At 49.1% G+C, this 8,768-nt stretch overlaps 1 protein-coding gene across 4 annotated transcripts in view; it reads right to left on the reverse strand.

Moving 5' to 3' along the window:
- The window catches only part of ARHGEF18 (Rho/Rac guanine nucleotide exchange factor 18), a 101,634-nt gene extending 93,456 nt beyond the window's left edge, over window positions 1-8,178 (reverse strand). Inside the window, exons 1-2 of one of the 4 annotated variants that reach the window (XM_044948094.2) lie at window positions 7,926-8,178; window positions 2,025-2,110 (exon numbers count right to left, since the gene is read on the reverse strand). The gene's annotated coding sequence lies outside the window, so the exon portion shown is untranslated. Of the gene's footprint in view, window positions 1-2,024; window positions 2,111-3,221; window positions 3,312-7,925 lie in introns of those variants that run through there. The other 3 variants (XM_006046791.4, XM_006046793.4, XM_006046792.4) reach the window with 3 other exon arrangements.
- Window positions 8,179-8,768: the final 590 nt, after the last annotated feature.

Genomic DNA, 8,768 nt, shown 5'->3' on the forward strand with positions numbered 1-8,768 from the left:
CATGATCTTCGTTTTCTGAATGTTGAGCTTTAGGCCAACTTTTTCACTCTCCTTTTTCACTTCCATCAAGAGGCTTTTTAGTTCCTCTTCACTTTCTGCCATAAGGGTGGTGTCATCTGCATATCTGAGGGTATTGATATTTCTCCCAGCAATCTTGATTCCAGCTTGTGCTTCTTCCAGCCCAGCATTTCTCATGATGTACTCTGCATAGAAGTTAAATAAGCAGGGTGACAATATACAGCCTTGACGTACTCCTTTTCCTATTTGGAACCAGTCTGTTGTTCCATGTCCAGTTCTAACTGTTGCTTCCTGACCTGCATATAGGTTTCTCAAGAGGCAGGTCAAATGATCTGGTATTGCCATGTCTTTCAGAATTTTCCACAGTTTATTGTGATCCACACAGTCAAAGGCCTTGGCATAGTCAATAAAGCAGAAATAGATGTTTTTCTGGAACTCTCTTGCTTTTTTGATGATCCAGCAGATGTTGGCAATTTGATCTCTGGTTCCTCTGCCTTTTCTAAAACCAGCTTGAACATATGGAAGTTCACGGTTCACGTATTGCTGAAGCCTGGCTTGCAGAATTTTGAGCATTACTTTACTAGCGTGTGAGATGAGTGCAATTGTGCGGTAGTTTGAGCATTCTTTGGCATTGCCTTTCTTTGGGATTGGAATGAAAGCTGACCTTTTCCAGTCCTGTGGCCACTGCTGAGTTTTCCAAATTTGCTGGCATATTGAGTGCAGCACTTTCACAGCATCATCTTCCAGGATTTGAAATAGCTCCACTGGAATTCCATCACCTCCACTAGCTTTGTTCGTAGTGATGCTTTCTAAGGCCCACTTGACTTCACATTCCAGGATGTCTGGCTCTAGGTGAGTGATGACACCATCGTGAAGTCGTTATCTGACCCAGTTATCTGGCTCATGAAGATCTTTTCTGTACAGTTCTGTGTATTCTTGCCACCTCTTCTGAAAAATTCCTGGCTGTTCCTTCTCTCTTCAGTGACCTCTCAGCCTCCACCCTCCCTTCTCAAAGGGTCATCCACACTTCTGTCTTTACCGACACACACCTACTTGACTCCACCACCCCCTGAAGTCTTATTTCCATCCCTTTCAGTTTTCTAGCTCTCTCTGTGGCTAAATCTATAACAGGCACTTTTCAGTCTCACATTCATGGGACAGGTCTGACCACTGTCTTCCTGAAATCCATCCCTCACAGGCCTCTTGTTTCTCTGTCTGTTCCTTCTCAGTCTCCCTTCTTGACTTGGCTCCTCTTCCTGTTTCTGCCTGACCTTTGAACTCTGTATACTCAGGGCTCTGTCCTTGGCCACTTCTTGCTCTCCCCACTGGCCTTGGTGACCCTCATCTGCACCTCCTTCATCATTTCCACTATCCTATTGAGTAGGCGGCACCTGAATCTTCAACCACAAAAATACATAAAAATATACCCTACAGATGTAACACACTGGCAGTCCAGTGGTTAAGACTTTGCCTTCCAGTGTAGGGGATGAGGGTTCGATTCCTGGCTGGGAAACTAAGATCCCACATGCCTTATGGTTAAAAAACCAAAACATAAAGCAGGTAGTATCGTATTAACAGCAAACTCAATAAAGACTTTATAAATCCACATCAAAAAAAAAACTTGAAAGATATCCCACCATACTTGATACACCAACACTTCCCAACACACTCCCCAGCATTTGCAGACAATGGCAAACACACACACATAAGCAGTCAGACATATGTTAACAGATGGCTCAGTGGTAAAGAATCCACCTGCTATTGTGGGAGATGCAAGAGACACGAGTTTGATCCCGGGGTCAGGAAGATCCCTTGGAGTAGGAAATGGCAACCCACTCCAGTATTCTTGCCTGGAGAATCCCAATGGACAGAGAAGCCTGGCAGGCTACAGTCCATGAGGTCGCAAAGAGTCAAACACAACTGAGTGACTGAGAACAGTTATACACAAACATCCAGATGCATACACAGAAATCCAGAGGAAAGCCCAAGGAGATTTACAAAATTACCTCCTCTGCTGTGCTCCAGGTTTTAATTCCTCATCTCCCATCACTTTCCCTGGACATACTGCAAATGCCTCTTGGATCTTCCAGATCTTTGGGTAGAGAGCAGATATGAGAACTTCAGGGAAATCAAAGGCAGTAAGAAGTTAGGAGGGGCCTTCATCAAACTGGTGGTAACAAAGGCAGGGACCCAGGAGCCCAGAAACAGAGAAATGAAACATGGTGAGTCAAGCAGAGTTAGAAATGGAGGCTTGATAAAAATCTTATGTTAAAAATACAACAGGAAGGACTTCCTTGGTGGGTTAGTGGTTAAGAGTCCACCTACCAATGCAAGAGACACAGGTTCGATCCCTGGTCCACGAAGATCCCACCTGTCATGGAGCAACTAAGCCTGTGAACCACAACTACTGAACTTGTGCTCTGGAGCCCAGGAGCCACAACTACCGAAGCCTTCATGCTCTGCAGTGAGAGAAACTGCTGCGATGAGAAGCCCGTGTACCACAACAAAGAGTAGCCCCTGCCAGCTGCAACTAGAGAAAAGCTTGCACGCAGCAGCAAAGACCCAGCACAGCCAAAAACAAATGAGTCAATAATTTAAAATACTTAGAAAAAATACAACCGGGATAACTATTTCTAGTGATGGCAGGCTACCTCATTGCAGATTTACCCTTCCACTAGAATCAGCTTTTTTTTAAAAAGCTGGATAAAATCAGAAGAAAAAAAAAACACCCTCAGTTTCTAGGTGTTGTCAAACCAAGATTTGAGAGGTCAGAATCCTAGAAAGGTGAGTAGACATGATGCAGTGCTGTTTCCTCCCACCCTCCCCTCGCAAGCAAGTTGTTGATTTGAATGCAATTCTTCGGTGCAAAGCAGGCCAGAGAGAGGCTGAGAAGCTGAATTCTGAATTCTGGCAATCTTTTGGGGCTGGAGAAATAGACCCTGGAAAGATGGGGTCACCAAAATCTTCATTCTAGGAACAGGGAGCAACAAGAAACAGATCAACCTTCACCCAGACTAAAATCCAGCTTCAATTCAGCTTAATTTCTGATTAGACTGAAATCACCTGCCTTTGGGGGCTTCCCAGGTGGTGCAGTGGTAAAGAATCCACCTGCCAGTGAAGGACTCGCAAGAGACACAGATTCCATCCCTGGGTCAGGAAGATCCCCTGGAGGAGGAAATGGCAACCCACTCCAGTATTCTTACCTGGGAAATCCCACGGACAGAGGAGCCTGGCGGGCTACAGTCCGTTGGGTTGCAAAGAATCGGATACGACTGAGCAACAGAACATGCACGCAACACCTGCCTTTACTTTCACTATCTGCCAGAAGCAAAAGTAAAACCTCTCTGGAAGGAAATAGCACCATAAAGAACCACCAGAAATATCTACAGTTTTTCGTAAACGATATCTGGCAGTCAATCAAAAGTTGAGGCACATCAGAGAATAGGATCTCATGAACTAAAAGTAGAAGAAAAACTGACAATAGCAACAAACCCACAGAAGATACAGATACTGCAAAGGAAAGCAAGGTAGAATATGGGCCAGGGATGGCTTGGTCTGGTGTAAAATGTCGCAGGGAAGGGATATTTTCAGGAATCCCCTCCACGGACAGGATCAGGTATACCTACTTAGTACAAAGTTATGATGTACGGCCATCCCTCTATACCTGTGTGGGGTTGGTTCCAAGACCTGTCATGAATACCAAAATCCTCCAATGTTCAAGCCCCACAGTTGGCTCTCTGCATCTGTGGATTCAACCAACCCCAGATCATAAACATAGCAGTCCACAGTTAAATATTGAGCTGTTGGGCTGGTTGTGATGTTGTCAGGGAGGAGGAAGGCTGGGTTGATTTGTGTGGTGGGGGCTAGTCACTGGAGGCAGAGGGTCAATGACCTTGAATGTCTCAAGTTAAAGTTGTAAATAGCCCTTTGGCCTGCCAAAGGGTGGTCTTCTGGTTCTAGGTGTTAAAAGATGATACAAAGATCTGGAGGAGAGTCTGGATGGGGGTGAAGGGTATGGAGTGTGTTCCATCTTGATGGACGTAGCTGCCATCTTGGTGGGGATAACCTCCATGTTGGTGAGGGCATCTTCCGTCTTGGTGAGGCTCTCTGCCATCTTAGTGAGGTCTTTTACTATCTTATTGATGGTGACTGCCATCTTGTTGATGATACCTTCTCTTGACACAATGGTGCCCTGACATCTAGAAAGGGCAGATTGCAGAGACACCTCCATGACAGCGTGTCCCATGGATCCATTAGTGAGCCCAGCAGAGACTGGCTGAAGCTGGAAGAACCAGCCAGCTGGTGTAGGGTTAGGTAAGCTGATGGGCATTCAGAGGGCGTGCCAACTAGAAGGCCATGTGTGTGGGTCATGCCAGCGCAAAGGCCAGGGATGAAGTAATAGCACACACGCTAACATTTAACAAACGCTTATGTCTTGCCAACCACCATTCCAAGGTTTTACGTCAATAATTCTTTTACTCTTCACAATCATCCTATGGTGGCATGATGCTATTGATGCTTCCAGCATTCCCGTTGTTCAGATGAGGAAACTAAGACGCAAAGAGGGTAAGTAACAAACATCTTAAACACAGCTTCTTCCCAAGTCATATCCATCCCCTCATTAAAGCTGAAATCAGCATGTTGTCCTGGATTCCCCATGGGCTTGAGCCACGTCTAGAGCCACCAAATGGTCCCCAAGTCCTGTCTCCAGTCCTCTTCCATATGCATATGAGGGGATACTATATCCCCTCACTCTTGAGCCTCCCTCCACCCCCTCATCCCACCCCTCTAGGTCATCACAGAACACTGAACTGAGCTCCCTGTGCTATACAGCAGCTTTCCACTAGCTAGCTACTTTACACCTGGTAGTGTATATATGTTGGGCTTTCCTGGTGGCTCAGTCGTAAAGAATCTGCCTGCCAATTTTGATTCCTGGGTCAGGAAGATCCCGTGGAGAAGGAAATGGCAACCCACTCCAATATTCTTGCCTGGGAAATCCCATGGACAGAGGAACCTTGGGGGCTACAGTCCATGGAGTCACAAGAGTTGGACACAACTTAGCAACTTAACAACAACAACGGTGTATATGTCAATGCCACTCTCTAAATTTGTCCCAACTTCTCCCCCTGTGTCCACAAGTCTGTTGTCTATGTCTGTGTCTCTATTACTGCCCTGCAAATGGGTTCATCAGTACCATTTTCTAGAGTCCATATATATATACATGCATTAATATGTTGCTGTTCAGTCAGTAAGTCGTCTCTACTCTCTGAGACCCCATGGACTGCAGCACACCAGGTTTCCTGTCCTTCACCAACTCCCGGAGTTTGCTGAAACTCATGTCCATTGAGTCGGTGATGCCATCCAACCATCTCATCTCTGTTTCCCTCTTCTCCTCCTGCCCTCAGAAGTTGCTTTCTGCACTTCATAAGAACTTTAGAAGGACCAGAGCTCCAGGTCTGCTTTACAACTCACAAGCTGCCTTAGCAACAGAGTAGACCTTCCTTTCCCTGAAAGAACACTGTGCCTGAAATTTCCTTACGATACCTTGTAACAAATACCGATCTACCTAATTCACCAGAGCAGGTGCAGAGAGTCATTTTGTGAATCCATCAACTTATTTAAGAACACTACCTTACTGTGGGGGCTTCCCAGGCGACTCCGATGAATGAGGTGACTCATTCATCTATCAATACAGAGACTCGAGTTTGAGCCTTGGTTCAGGGAGATCCCCTGGTGTAGGAAATGGCAACTCACTCCAGTATTTTGCCTGGGAAATCCCATGGACAGAGGAGCCTGGTGGGCTGTGGTCCATTGTTGTTGTTTAGTCGCTCAGTTGTGTCCGACTCTTTGTGACCCCATGGACTGCAGCACGCCAGGCTTCTCTGTCCATCACGAACTCCCAACCTGCTCAAACTCATGTCCATCGAGTCGGTGATACCATCCAACCATCTCATCCTCTGTTGTCCCCTTCTCCTCCTGCCCTCAATCTTTCCCAGCATCAGGGTCTTTTCCAATGAGTCGGCTCTTTGCATCAAGTGGCTAAAGTATTGGAGCTTTAGCGTCATAATCAGTCCTTCCAGCGAATATTCAGAGTTGATTTCCTTTAGGATTGACTGGTTTGATTGCCTTAATTGGCTGCCTTAATATGTGATATTTGTTTTCCTCTTTCTGACGTACTTCACTCTGTATAACAGACTACTCCCTGCACGCTTGATGGAGATTGACACCTATGACTAGTCCCTCTTTCTAGATGTGACTCACAGAGTTTCTACAGATGCACACGTGTGGCATGGGTGGAGAGTGCTCAGGATAGCCAGGCTGTGGGACAGGGACAAAATATGAGAGAATGGGCAAGGTGGACAGTGTTTCAGAGTGCCTCCTGTATGCTGGGCACCGAGCCATGCTCTCACATGCAAGATCCACAGCAACCATTCTATGGAGGAGCACAGACAAAGCCAGAGCAGTGCAGACACTTGCCTACAGCCACACAGACACAGGGGAGTGGGGCTCTGAACCCACAACTGGCCGACACAGCCATCCTTCCATCCGCAGCAGTACTGAGCACTGGCAGGTGTCTGACCCTGTGTTGGAGCTCAGGGGCTGGGGTGGGAGCAATGTCCCAGACCAGATACACTGATGGGTTTGAGGCTGATATTCCACAGGTGCTTCAAGGTCCAGTGAAAAGCCTGCCTCTGCCAGGAAGTCCTCCCAGATGGACTCACTCACACCAGTGGCTGGGGAGCTCAAGGTGCTTGGCAGAGGGGGAAGCGCTCCCTTGGCTGCCAGTGGTTGTCAAGGTTTTCCTCAGAACCATGGGTGACCTGGCCAGTGGAACTTTCTGAAGAGCCTCCGCTCTCTGAGTGCAGCATTCGAAGCCTTTTCCGATGTGCCCCTAGCCTAACCCCACCAGCTCCATCCTCCCTGGCTCCAGCCTTCCATTCTAAATCCATCCCACTCCTGGCTGCTTCTGGGCCACCTTCCCAGACCCTGATGGCCGTGTTGGCACTGGGGCCGGGAGGAAGCAGCAGGCCTGGGTGTGCCCTTTCAGAAACCACATCCTTTCTACCCAACCTCACCCCACCCCAGGCAGCTGGGTGTGAAGGCTCCCGGTGGAGGGCCAAGGTGGGACCCGGGGCGCCTCCCCAAGTGGAGGGCTCCAACCAGGAAGGCTGCCTGGGTGGTGGGACCTCCTTCTTTGATGACCTTGGAAGACTAGGATAAGGATGTCCTTGGTCATCAGTGGGAGTTTGTTCTGAAAGTCAGACTCCCCCAACGCCACTCTCTGGATTATGTTTCAGGGAGGCCCGAGACCTCTCTGGGGCTTCCAGGGTGGCTCAGTGGTAAAACAATCCATCTGTCAATGCAGGAGATGTGGGTTTGATCCCTGGGTCAAGAAGATCTTCTGGAGGAGGAAATGGCAACCCACTCCAGTATTCTTGACTGGAGAATTCTATGGACAGAGGAGCCTGGCGGGCTGCAGTCCGTGGGATTGCAAAGAGTCGGACATGACTGAGCGACTAAGCACAGCACACACATAACCTCTCTTCTCACCCAACATCTCTAGTTTAAGAACAAAAGCATCTTTGACTGACTTTGCCTCAGGGAGCCTAATCCCATCTCCCAATTTATCCCCTGTTCCTTGTTCCCCGAGCAGACTTTGGCTACAAGGGGGCCATCCTTTTCTCTTGCTCTTACTGATCATGGACCCCAGCCCGCTGAGTTGACTTCTTAAAACCACAGACATTTGCAGAGCAAAGACTCAAGTCAAACGCCTCCCCAACCCACTCAGGAAGCGGGCTGACTAGAAGGTGGAGAGAAATTGTAGATGGGCTCTCTGCTGCCCCTGAGGCCCCCCTCCCACCGCTGTTCATCCATCTGTCCCACACTCCCCAGGGATGGTCACTCACCAGATGGAGCCTTGTCCTCGCTGCTGTGGGTGCCCCAGCTTGGCGTACTAGCTCCCGCAGCCCCCACGACCCTTGGCTAGGGCTTTGAGCTGGCCCCAAGGGAGCATCTGCGGGCCAGAGCCCGGGTTAAGCCACAGGGTGACCCAACTCTGCCCCAACTTCCTCTTCCTCAATTGCCTGCCTGCCTGGCTGGTGCCTCTACCCCCCTGTCATGGGCTGAGGCACGGATGTGAGTGCAGCACGGGACAGGGTTTTAAAAGAGGGAGCTCTCCCCCCTCCACTCAGCAACACCCCGCCCCGTGCATGCAGGCATCTTGAGGTGGGGTAGCAGACTGGGGATGTGGAGGGTAGTCTCAGCACTCTCCCCACCCCCCACTTCCTGTGGAACCCACTGCCAAAGAGGTATAGAGGGCTGGGGCCTCCCCCCAGCATGTGGGACACGCCAGTCATGTGTATCCACGGCGACACAGGCACTCACACACACGCACGGCAACACGAGCATACACACGGTTACATGGGTCATACAGAGGCACCTGCGTCCCCAGGGTGCACTGGTAAAAGGTTAGTAACCACCTCTCTTGACCACACACACACACACAGACACATACACTCAAAGCTGTGATGCATAGCCTTTGTTGATTTTGTAGGGGCTTCCCTGGTGGCTCAGTGGTAAAGAATCTGCCTGCCAACGCAGGAGACAAGGGTTCGATCCCTGGGTTGGAAAGATATGCTGGAGGAGGGCATGACAACCCACTCCAGTATTCTTGCTTGGGAAATCCCATGGATAGAGGAGCCTGGCAGGCTACAGTCCATGGGGTTGCAAAGAGTCGGACACGACTGAGC

Source organism: Bubalus bubalis, chromosome 9 (genome assembly GCF_019923935.1).
Source record: "Bubalus bubalis isolate 160015118507 breed Murrah chromosome 9, NDDB_SH_1, whole genome shotgun sequence".
NCBI lineage: Eukaryota > Metazoa > Chordata > Mammalia > Artiodactyla > Bovidae > Bubalus > Bubalus bubalis.